The following is a 12,777-nucleotide window of genomic DNA, read 5'->3' as shown; positions in this document are numbered from 1 at the left end:
CAACACCTCATGGCTGGCTTTTCCAGTCACTTCTATGGATAATGTATCCCATCATAAAAAGCAAGATGTTAGGTCATTAGCAACTTGGCATTTTCTTTGAATAAGGTCTTAAAATTCCATCCTCAAAAATAAAACTTAAGTAATGTCGATACTACTCTACCACAGCCTTTACAAAGCCTTGCAAAGCAAACAGCTTCCATCTGCACATGCCCAGAAAAATGCTTACCTGTCTATGATTTTCACTGGCACCTCTGCATCTGCCAAGGTGATTTTTGTGTATACCAGGATCATCTTTTCATTTACACTTATTTTATGAAACCAAAAATTGACCCAGATTCCTGTGGCATATTATTAAATCTAAATATTGACTGTTCCTCATGTCATGAAAATTGAAAAAATTGGTAGAATATCTAAATTCAAAATGTTCTTGCCAATGCATTTTTTCTTGTTTATTTTCAACAACACTGGGAGGTGATGAGAGCAGATGTCATTGTCAAATGTCTTTATTTTGACTGCCTTCAAAGATACCAGGTCCTGTCCTAGCTTCACCACACAGTAACAAGCAGTGCTTTTAAGTAATTAATACCTTGCTGTCACTCATTTTTCTCATCCATAAAATGGGCTTGATCATAGCTCCTCAATCATAGGATGTGAGGGAAACTGAAATGGTAACTGCTCAACACCATAGTTGGTGCCACGAATGTCAAACAGAGGAGGGTAAAATCTCAAGGGTATTAGTGAAAAAGCCAGGTGAAGCTTTTGTCCTGGAGATGAGCAACAACTTGGGTAGCCAATCCTCCCTTTTCCCTTCCACACTCAAGTCGAGATCTTGAACAAACCCATTTGACGGACAGTTTGGGTCTACAGAGACTCACACCATGATCCGTGTCTCTCAGTGGACTTGGGACTCCTTTTCTGTGGGAAGGATTAAAAGGTGGAGTGAGAAGCCAGGGTTGTTATCCTTGGGTTGTCCCTCAACATGGAAAGAGGAGAGATGCCATTATCCTAGGCAGTTAGGAGCCAAGATGGAATACGTGAGTGCTTAGCTCAGCCTGCAGGCACACAGCAGAGCTGGGATTTTTACATATCTATTGTTTATGGGAGTTATAGTTTATTTGCATTTTCTCTTTTAAAATATGTTATTCTATGACAACTCTGTGAGGTTGGGATGCTCTTCATTTTACAGAAGATGCAGCCAAGGTGCAAAGAGGTAAAGAAACCTGTCCAAGTTTACATGGATAGTAAAAGTCACGATTGTAATCGTTGTTCCACCGGAAGCTCAGCGCTCTGTGAAGCTTTCATAAACCATTATAGCATTCAGTAATTCTTGTCTTGACTGGTCATGTCAAGACCAGAAGAAAGCTTTAATTAAATCTGGAGTTCAGTGTAAAATGTTAGATGTATGTTTTGTGTTACCAGATCAGCAAGAATTGTCACTTAAGGGGATTGATTTGGAAATAGAGATGTAAATATAAATGATTTGTCTTATTTTAGAACTTTTTACAACTTTTATTACAACTTTTATAAATTTTCATTGTTTAAAATTATTAAATACTTTATGTGGTAAAATAGAAAAACTAATATAATAAGAGTTTATGTACCTAGATGTAACACATATTAATATTTTGCCATATTTACTTCCAATTTTTGTTTATAAGGAAGGAATACTTTAGTAATGAAGCAGGCATCCCCTCTCTCACTCATCCAAACCCCTTTCCTCCGTCCTCAGAGGTAGCTACTAGGTGATTTATATTATGTGTTTAAACATTTTACATAAATGGCCTAGTTCTGTATGTTTGTTTTGCAGCCTCTATTTTTCTCTCAACTGTTACACAGGAAGTTTACCCACAGAGATGGAGCTAAGAGATTTAGCTTTGCTTTATCTTTTTAAGTGTAGCTCTTACCACATAAAACACCATTTCCAAAGAGAGAAACAAATGCCATGTGGGGCCTTTGCAGTCCTCTGAATGGGTGCCCCTAAACACCCTTTCTTCCCTGGGTTCTTGTGAGAGGCCTCACTGGTCTGGACTGAAGAGAGATTCTGGAATTTGAATCTATAGTATCCTTTTGTTCATACTTGTTACTCAAGCATTTAAATACTTCCCAAGAATGAAGTCACTTCTCCAGGGGCAAGGTATCATGTGCTATATATGCCACCTTATGATAGACTTAATAAATATTTGCTGAATTATAGCAGCATAAATTATAATAAGCTGATTAACACAGTGAACCCATTAGAAGACATTTATCAGGTATTCAGTCCCTGACAGGGTTACTTTTTATGACTGAGACACTAGAGAGAGGTCTTTATTTAGGCAGGCCTTATTCTGTGCTTATTAGCTTGAGTCAGACACTCGTGTTTATCTAAACCGGGGCGTGTTAGTTTATTGTCAGTTAAAGAGAGGTGCCTCCTGGTAAACCATCAAGTTTATACGCATGGCACCAATACGGTGTATTATAATGCATATAATGTAACATATAAATTAAATTACTCTATGTAATAGATATTAAATTATTTAGTATAATATACGGTAATATCATACAATACAATACACTAATATACAGTGAAATCCATGTGTGTTATGCCACCTTTTCCACTTTTACAGAATTTCAAAACTTGGACTGAAAAATATTTATTGTGCTCTCTTTTTGGGCCAGGCACAGTGCTAAGCACATTACTTTATTCATTCATCTCATAAAGCAGTGATGATCTTACAACTCATATTTGATGAAACTGAGGCTTATCCGAAATTAAGGCTTATCCAAAATTATGCAGGTGCCAGCAGGGCTTTCTGGTCAACCGTGCATGGCCTTTACTCCTCAGAATAGGTGGCATTATCTATCTCACTCTGTAATACCCGCTGAAAGAAATGTGGCCTCTGCTGGTACAGAAGCCTCCTTGTAAAAGCCACCTGCTGGCCACCTGTGCTTTTACCTCAAAGCCCACTTCACATTTTAGGAGTTCACCTAACCTTTCAAGTCTCAATGGCAGGTATACATCTTCCATCTTCTTAGTGTTAGCCATCAGGACTGAAGCGAATTTACAGCTCCAGTCATGAGCCTTGGCACATTTCTGGTATGAAGTATAAATATTTGAATGCTAATTATTGTAAAACAAACAGGCCACTGAGTCCAAAGCAGATGAATGCTGTTTCTGGAAGCCAGCAGACCCTAACTAGTAGGCAGCTTGTGTTGTGTCTCTGCACAATCACTGATAGACGTCTGGAATCATTTCCACCTCCCCCTTCCTCAACTGGGAGATGCCCAGAGTGGCTCACATATGTGAATCTTTGCCTTTTAAACTAGTTCCCATCTGCCCTGTCTCTTGAGCAAAAACCCTGTACTGCTGGAATGACCTGACCCAGAAAGATAATGGTATCATCTTCTAAGGGCAGCTCACCCTTGTCCAGCCCCAGCTCACATGAGTCTGTCCAGCATACACATTCTCATCCCTGGCACACCGGGCCCAGGCATTCCACTGGCTTGAAATCACTGATTCTCCTCCATACCCGTGCATCCTTCGACGTCCAGCTCTGGACCTCCTCTTCTTTGAAGCCTTCCAGGCTTACTTTAATCCATATTGCTTGTCATTTATTCAGCAGTCCTGGGACCATGCAACAGCAAAGGCAGAACTGTTTTGCCTTCCTACCGAGGTAGAAAACCCCTGCAACCATGGGCCTAACACCTGTAGTCTCTTTGGAAATGTTAGTAAATTGGTAGCCCATTCTGCCTAGGCAAAATCCGCTTGGCAGGTGTCCGAAAACTAAGCTATCTCTGACAAAGGCAGGGCATGCAAAAGTATGGATTGTAAAGCCTAACTGGGAACATCATTTACTCCAGCAAACAAAGATACGGATGTCAGAGGATCACTTGTTCTGCTAAATGTCGGGAGCTGGAGTGAAATTAGACATAGTACTTCGTGGCCAAAAGGAAAAATAAATCTTATTAAAATTTTAAGGCTGGTGCTTGAGTTGACCCCAGCAATTTTTTCTGGCTTCGTGTTCTAGTGAAAAAAAGACAGGGGCTTTGGGACAGTAAACCAGAAGGGAACCACTTGGAGCTTTCATAGGCCTAAGGAGACAAATAATGTTTACTAAGGAATTTGTTGTCAAGATTAAACTGAGACGAGGAATTGAGACAATGTGAGTGAGGTGCTAGATACAGTGCCCAGCACAGCACAGGCATTTGGCCAGTGGCAGCCTGGGATACCTTCGCTGCTCGTGCACCCATCAGCCCCCTGACTCCTGCCATGACTGCTGTTAATGACTCAGGCCTAACCCTACAACAGCCTAACCATGATTTTGCCTGGAGCCACCCAGACACCTCTGCCAGGCTGAGCAGCACAGTAAATGAGGAACCGTTCCCCTCCTGAACCAACCAACAGCCCCTGGTCAGGCAATGCCATTACAGTACATTCCCCCCACTTATTTTCTTAATTTCAGACATTCATTGATTGCAGGAGTATTTACTGGGAACCTTCCACAGGCCAGCCCATGCTGGTTGGTGGGAATACAAGAATGAATAAGATGTAGTCCCCACCTTCAGGAACCTTACAGGCATCCCCATTGTGGGTTACTCAAACATCTGAATTTTACATTAACCGGAAGCCCAGCCACCAGTGTTTTAAACTTATGCCTCAACCAAGCGAGGTCACTGGGTCGGCCAGCCCTAGCAGTGCCCTTCCTAGCAGGTGGGATTGCTCCATGCATTCTGGTGTCAAACAGCGCCATCACAAGGAGGGGGCACTGCCTGCAGGGGGGCTGCCCTTCTGAGGAGGCAAGGACTTGGCAATCCCGCAGGATTGTACTCCTTAGAGAGGGGGATGTCCTCCCGCTACCACAGGCTCCGCTGACTTGGCCGACCTTTTTCTTTCTGTTCTTCTGGACATTAGCTTAAGAATGGGCAGAAACTAAAGGGATAATGAATAAGGGAGTGCCTCTTTGGTGTTCTGCCTTTAGCAGTCTGGAGACTTTCTCACATTTACCAAAAGCAAAGAAAAGAGAAGGGCCCATTTGTAAAAAGTGCCAATAAGGGTGTTAAGAGATAAAAGAATTCCAGCTGAGGGAGGTATCTTCCTCTCTGCTGCAGACTGGATGTTTTCTTGGATATGTGACAAGAGCTAATTTTAGAAAAAATGATTCTCGAAAGAAAATGACTGCTGAAGGCCATTAAGATACACGAGTATCTCACCACAGCTCACATGCTAAATCTTCTTTATTATTTCAACATTAAAATAAATACTTAGCATTAGTCCAGACAACTCTTTGACACAAAAAAAGGACGTGAGTGTGTCTCAGACCCACAGAAGACTTGGCCAGCTGGCAATTAATAGCAGACACATCAATCAAAATGTGAAAAAAAAAAGAAAGAAAGAAAAACACTCTCCAGTCAAGAAAATGGGCAATAAAGCTTGTCAACCACAAGGCTTAAGAGGGACATTGTTAAAGTGGTAAGACCTAGAATTAACTTCTCTTTGCCCTTGAACAAAATAAGAAGTTAGCTGCATTAACCTTAAGCTGCATTGTAATGTTCCTCTGTGGCAGTGTTTACATTTCATAGTTTCATCTGACAACTCGTAATAAATTGTGCCTTTTGGAAAATGTCATTTCTCTCAGAACAATTTGAAGGAGAATTTAAACACTCTTTTGTGCTAGTTTAACTATCCCTAAGAAATGTGACTCGTGTCTTTGTTTGGGCATTAGTATTTAAGATGTGGGCACTGACCTTCCTAAGCAAGTGGAACAATCACCGTGATTTCCAGCAGTGAGGCACTTTTGATTTTGCCTCTAAAAATAGAAGTTCCCTAGAGGCCTGGCCAGAAAGGGCAGAGAACAGGGAGAAAGAATGGAAATGGAAAAAAGTAGTCCAAATAGGCAGAGAACATCCACTGGGAATTCACACCTTTGCATTGCCAGGTAATAATGTTAGAATTGCGGTGGAAAGGAAAAGAAAGTCACACCCAATCCAGTATGAGTATGATCTTGCCAGTGCTCTTCCCAGGGGAAAACTGGCAAGAACTCGACAGCCCCAGTCACTTAAACCATCGTAGACAAAGCACATGTGAAGGTGTGATTAAGGAGCACTGTCCCATTGGTGCCTGGGGACAGATGATTTGCCTGATGGGCCTCTTATATCCCCCGATGTCATTTATATCACACCAGCTAATGATGGGATATGGCAGTGAGTATTACCGACGACTTTCTTTAAGCTGTATAATTATAATATTTCAGATATACTATATCAGAGGAAAAGATGTGTTTTCTCTTGCTTAGCCGAGCCTTCCTATTAGGCTTATGGTCATTTCAAGGAAAACGATGATCCAGGGCTGTAACATTGATGATGTCCCTTGCCTCTCTCTAACCTGGATTTGTTACAGATATGCTGATGACTGAGACCCATGATGCAGATCGTGATTTCTGTAGCATTTTGCTAGCAGAGGATTTGACATTGCCTTGAGACTTAATCATTTTGGAGAATGTTCTCTTGGCAGCAGAAGGTTTGCAGCTCCAGAGGCTGCAGTGGAGGCTTTTGGATTATTAAAAGTTGAGACCTAATCACAAATTGAGGCAGTGCAGCAAATCCACTCCTTCCTATTATTCCTGTGCATTAGGAGCCACTTAAGCTCCACCTAATGAAGAGTCTTCATTCTTTGCATTGTAATACTCCTTTAAAGATGCTCAGAGAGCTTCACAAATCCTGCCTCTTTCTACTTCCCAGCACAGCGGGCAGAGAGAGCAAACTCTGCCACAGGGTCCTGGCACCGACACAGCCCCCTCTATCCTGCCAGGTGCTTCTTCTCTTTATTTGTGTCCTCTGACATCCTCTCATTCTTCTCCCTTCCTTTCCCGTATGTCATCTCCCCATGACAAACAAGGGTAGTTTCTTCTGGGTAGAAACTAGGCGTTTTCATATAATGGAGGCTATGTCTGTGTTGATGCAGAGAAAAACACAAAAGCCCTGTAAAATATTTAAACCTGAGCCAATGTGAGTGACCATGGCCCAGGGAACAGTCTTAGGAAGTCCTGAGAACGTGTGCCCGAGGCAATTGGGTCACAGGTTGGTTTTACACACTTTAGGGAGACAGGCATTGTAGATAAAATCATTAATCAATACATGAAAGGTGTGCATTGGTTTAGCCTAAAGTGGTGGGATATTTTGAAATGTGGGTTTATAAGTCATAGGTACATTCAAAGATTTTCTGATTGGCAGTTGGTTGAAAGAGTTAAGCTTTGTCTCAAGGCTTGAAGTCAATAGAAATAAATGCTTGAGTTAAGAGGGGTTGTGGAAGCCAAGGTTCTTGTTGTAGAGATGATGCCTCATAGGTAGTGTCCTTCAGAGAGGATAGATGGTACATGTCTCTTTTGGGAACTTAAAGGTGTTACACTCACATTTAATCTCTCCTAGGTCCAGGAAAGGCCTAGAAGGGGAAAGGTAGGCTGCATTAATGGAGATTCTCTACCAATGCAAATTTCCCCCACAAAAGACAGCTTTGCATGGCCATTTCAAAATATGTCAAAGAAATATATTTTGGGGTAAAATATTTTGATTTCCTTCAGGGTCTTCTAACTGTCACGTGATGCTATACCAGAGTCAGGCTGGAATTTGGCATCTTATCACCACAAAGAGTTTGGTCAGCTTATGATGTCTATTTTAATATTAATCCTGGTCAGTTGTGTCCACATATCAAAGGGAGAGGGAATATATGGAGGCCTGTCTGACCTCCCTTCCAGTCATGACTGGAAATTCAGTTTTTCAGGTTTCTCTGGGGTCCATCTGGCCATGAGGGGGTCTGTTGGGTCAGTTGAGGCGCTTAGGAATTTATTTTCAGTTTACATCTGTGTCAACCTTAAATAGTGAGGTTCAGGAAATATGATTAAGTACAGAGTTTATTTGAGCGCAAAGCTTGAGGCTGGCCACCTGGGAAAGCACCAACTGCAGATGAATGGGGTCAGTGTTTCCAAAACGGAGAAGTTAAAGTTTCAATTATATAGGCAGAGTCAGAGAAGTTCCAGCAGAATCACTGCATTTTCCATACAAGACCAGGTATATATGCCACAGCTGTTTGATTGGTTACAGATTGTTCCATTTTAAGCAAGAATACTTTATTATTCCATGAGGAGGTACAATGATCTGAGAGGGTCTTATCTCTGGTGCTGCTTGGTCTTTCTAATTATTTGCAGGAACAAAAAGGCAGAAGTTGCAGCTGTCTGACGCAGGCTACATAGCCACATTCCTCCCAAGGCTCAAGATAATTTTGAGTTCCAATAGCTTTAAGTTTGAATTATTTTAATTTTGAATTATTTAATTTTACATCTGATAATTTGAATCCTGCCATGAAGTTTCCCAAGTTCACTTTCTCAGCTCAAGTTCCTGCGGCTTCTTGACTCGTCAAACCAAGGTCATATTAGATTATCTGGTGTGGGGGGGCACTGGCTCTCAGCCCCAAGCCCTCTAGGCCAGAGATTTTGGGCTCCTCCCAACAGGTCAAAGCTTTGTTTTTGTTGTTTCACTTCCCACCACTGTGCACACATCTCATCTTTGCCTCTGTTTTTAAAAAACATTTTCTGGAGCAAATGCTGAAATCAGAAACCTGCATTTCTCATTTTTTAGTTGCCCACCAGAGCTGTTGCTCAGTGCAGGGAAACCAGGAAATGGTGACTACCAGTCAGAAAAAAAAGACTGTCTTTTAAATCAGCTGCTGCAGCCTTGGTATTCCCAGCATGGAACTTCTAAAACTTTTGGAATTTCCTTAGCGATAGGACTGTTTTCATTCTGCTAATGAGGGAACTCACTTTGTGCCCCCAGATAGCTTCAGCTTGGGCTCTGATCACCAGAAAGATCAACCAGATGAAATTGCAGGGTTTCAGGAGGCTGAGGCAGGAGAATCACTTAAACCCAGTTGGCAGAGGTTGCCGTGAGACAAGATCGTGCCACTGCAAACTCCAGCCCGGGCGACAGAGCGAGACTCTGTCTCAAAAAAAAAAGAAAAAGAAATTACAGGGTTTGAACTTTTTGAACTTTGGGCTGCCCGACATCCAGGGAGAAGAGTGGCACTGGAGATTAAGTTCACTCACATGGCCAGTGATTTAATCAATCATGCCTGTCTAATGGGAACCCTAATAACAACTCTGGATTCTGGGGTTCACTGGAGCTTCTGGTTCATGAACACACTGATGTGCTGGGAGGGTGATACACTCAGATTCCACAGGGAAAGAGGGTGGAACTGCATCTCCCCCAGATCTCACCCTGTGTGCATCCTTTACAATAAAACCATAGCCATAAATCTAGTACTTTCCTGACTTCTGTTAGTCATGTTAGCAAATTATCGAAGCTGAAGGGTGTCCTAGAGTCTGGGGATTGGTAGTTGAACAGTTAAAAGTGTGAGTGGCTTTGAGTAACTTGTGAGTAACTTGCCCGGAACCACAGAGCTAGCAAGCAGCGGATAATTACATGCAAATCCACACAGCTGGCATGTGAAATGAGGGCAGTCTCCTGGAGGCCTGAGCCCTTAACACATGGGGTCTACACTAACTCCCAGTAGCAAGTGTCAGAATTATACTGCAGTGCACCCAGTGGGATGCAACAGAATAACTGTTATTAAGGATAATTTTGCAATTTCTTAATAGAATTCTTGAAATATTAGAAACAGCTTCTAGACCTTTATGTTGGTCATTACAGCTCAAAGCACTGTCCCTGGGTGGACAGGTTAGACAGATCATGTGGAAGGTGCTACTCAAAGTGTGGGCCCAGACTAATGCACATCCACAACTGTTCATTACCAGTTCCTGGTAAGATGTTTACAGAACTTGAGAGCAGGCATTTAGAAACTTTTATAGCAATTGTACAATGCCAAGACATTCAGAAATGGAAATATTAAAATATCACACAGTGACAATTTGGGGGAAGAATTACCCTTCACAACAGATAGTTTGGGGAGTGTAAATTTAGAAAATGTAGCCTTGGTTGGTATGACCAGATGGAATCAGAACTTACTGTGAAAGGTGTGAGCCATAGGATGAAGCAGATGGATTTGCATGTAATATCTGCTGCTTGCTAGCTCTGTGGTCCTGGGCAAGTTACTTAATTGCTCTGGGACTCAGTTCCCTCATCTAGAAAATGGATATGACAGTATTTCCTATCTAATTCGATGCTGGAAAGACCAAATAAAATAATCCAGAACAAGTGTTAACCACAGACCTGTATATATAGTAAGCTAACTGCGGGTATTAATTCTTCTACGCTCGCTTGTTGGCATCCGTGGTTCCGGCTTGGTTAAAGTATATTCTGTCTATGTAGGTTTGATGTATTACTGTATATAAAATCTATAGCCTTGCTCTCATGTGAATACAAAATAAAGTAAACACAGTTTAAAAGCCACAATTTATACATGTAAGCGAATGTTGCATTTTGTAGAATTCCTCTGAGATGCTAGAGTCTTATCTGAAAATGTTGCAATTGTTGGAAGCATTTTTAGGACTTCTTCTTTTTGGCTTAATTTTTCTTTTTAATTATAATGGGAATAAGATAGTTGTATATGTTACTGATGATTTCTGGAACTTATTTAACATTTCCATTAGAACCTGTTCCAGTGATCTTCTGATGTAACAAATCACCTTAAAATGTAGGAGTTTACTCAGCATCGTGCAATATGCCCCTGTAACAAACCTGCACATGTACCCCTGAATCTAAAATTTAAAACAAATACATATATAGGTATATAAATGTATTTATACACATCTATACATATCTCAAACAAAACAAATAAAAAATAACTTCGTGGTTTAGAACAACAATCTATCATTATCACTCACCGTTGACTGACTGGGCTAGACCGGCTCTCCTATCCGGTCTTCCATGGGGTTGCAGTCAGATGTTGGCTGGAGATGGAGTCATCGGAAAGTGCAACAGACTGGACATCCAGAATGACTTCTTCGCGCTTCACATTTGGTGCCTGGGCTGGGATGGCTGGGACGGCTGGGACAGCTTGGGGCTGGCTGGGTATCTCTCATTCCACGTGGACTTTCCTAGCTTGGGCTTCCTTGATGCATGCTGGGCTAAGCTTAGGGATATGTCTTCACTGGTGTCTGGCTTCCCCCAGAGTGAATGTCCTGAGAGGCAGAAAGTGGAAAATGCTAGACCTGGGCCTGGTAACTGGCATAGTATCACCACAGCCATATTCTACTAGTCCAAGCAGTCATTGAGCCTGTCCTTATTTAACAGGGGGAGACACAGAACCTGCCTCTCTCTGGGTGGAGGGTCAAAGAATCTGTGTCCACCTTTAACCTGCCATAGAGCCACAAAAGGAATGTAGTTTTCTTAGTTTAGCACATCCTTTCCCACCAGCGACATTGTATGACTTCGCAAGGTGACCACATTGAGGTAGGAACATTCATTTTGATTTCAGTTCCTATCTTTTTTAGTGAAAACACAACCATTGTATTACAGCCATGCCCTACATGCCTTTGTGTTTTGGCATTGGTCAGCCCGTACTGGGGAAGGAGCGTGGGGGTCACACATTTCCCCTGGCAGACCCTCCCCTCAGAATCACCCTACTTTGAGTATCTGATTTCTACTAACGACTTCCTTGCAGTCTGTGTTGCCTCCCTGCACGCTTCTCTACCTTACTTACCACCAAGGAATCTCCTGAAAGCCCATGGAACCAATGCCTAACTCCTTTGCTCTCAGAACTTCACTCTCTCCCTATTTCTTATACGGCATGTGCCCCAGACATCCAGGTAGGCACTCCAGACCCTCCACAGCTGGAAGAGGATAGCTTTCCAATTATGTTTTCCCCAAATGGTCTTGCTTCTTCTTCCAGCACCCCCACCAAAACACCCATCATAGCCACAGACACACAAGGCCCTCTGCAAAACACACACACAAACACCAGCTCAGATCATTTACCCAGCCAATATTTATTGAATATCTGCCTGTGCTTGGTTTGGTGCTCAGCTTGAAGTTCCAGCAAGCTTAGTTATTATTCCACAAACATACCTTAGGTTATTTTCCCTTTCCAGGACTTTGCTTAAGTTCCTGAAGTTAGGAGCATTTCTTATTAATGTTTTTTTGTTTCCTTTGGTACCAGGTGCCGTGTGCTACCCACATAGCAATACATATTAGTTGCAACGCTGTACAGAGGAGAGGTTCATTCTCTTACATTGTATCTTACTTTTCATCTCTGCCCCTTTTGTTACCCTTTCTCTGAGTCTCATCTAGAATCAGCAAGCTCTCTCCTCATCTCTCCTCCTATTTCAAGTTTTAATGTACTTCCCTCTTATCTCACCAAAAGTTCACTGTAAGGGTGAAGTAGGAGGGTAGTCTTGGGGGCATTGTTGAAGACAACAGGCACCCTGCAATAACATTCACCCACAGACACAGTCACTGAAGCATTGCTTTATTCAGTGCCATTGGTAGACTTCTGGTATGTTCTAGGCAGCCTTCCAGACTGGGGAGAACAGGAAGAATCAGATAGGGTTGTCACTCCTTAGAAGTGCACAGCAGCGCTGCTGTAAAATCTATGAGCTCTGAGCTTTCGGTGGTCTGATAAGTAGACAAAAGAGGGCAAACCATGCTTACCTCTCTGGCTTTGCTTTATCAAATTGGAATTTTATAATCTCAGAAGTAGGGGGAACTTGTGGGCAGGGGCACTACTGTCTATCAAAGTGGGAAGGCAGACGTGTCCCGGAGTCACATGGGGAGGATTTTGCAAATATACACTCATCCATCGCCTCTCTCCAAAGACTCACCTGAGATGGCGAGATCCCTTGTTTTGCAGAG

General features: G+C 42.3%; 1 protein-coding gene across 10 annotated transcripts in view; it reads left to right on the top strand.

The window, feature by feature from the left end:
* The window catches only part of ST6GAL2 (ST6 beta-galactoside alpha-2,6-sialyltransferase 2), an 85,681-nt gene that overhangs the window by 30,274 nt on the left and 42,630 nt on the right, over nt 1–12,777 (top strand). The window contains exon 1 of one of the 10 annotated variants that reach the window (XM_055378943.2): nt 1–12,777. This exon is cut by the window's left edge and continues 22,480 nt beyond it. The exons of the other annotated variants lie outside the window; for them this stretch is intronic. The gene's annotated coding sequence lies outside the window, so the exon portion shown is untranslated. 10 annotated transcript variants of the gene reach the window in all.

The sequence above is a fragment of the Gorilla gorilla genome, chromosome 12, assembly GCF_029281585.2.
Source record: "Gorilla gorilla gorilla isolate KB3781 chromosome 12, NHGRI_mGorGor1-v2.1_pri, whole genome shotgun sequence".
Classification (NCBI taxonomy): domain Eukaryota; kingdom Metazoa; phylum Chordata; class Mammalia; order Primates; family Hominidae; genus Gorilla; species Gorilla gorilla.
This window is presented reverse-complemented; position numbering and strand designations above follow the sequence as displayed.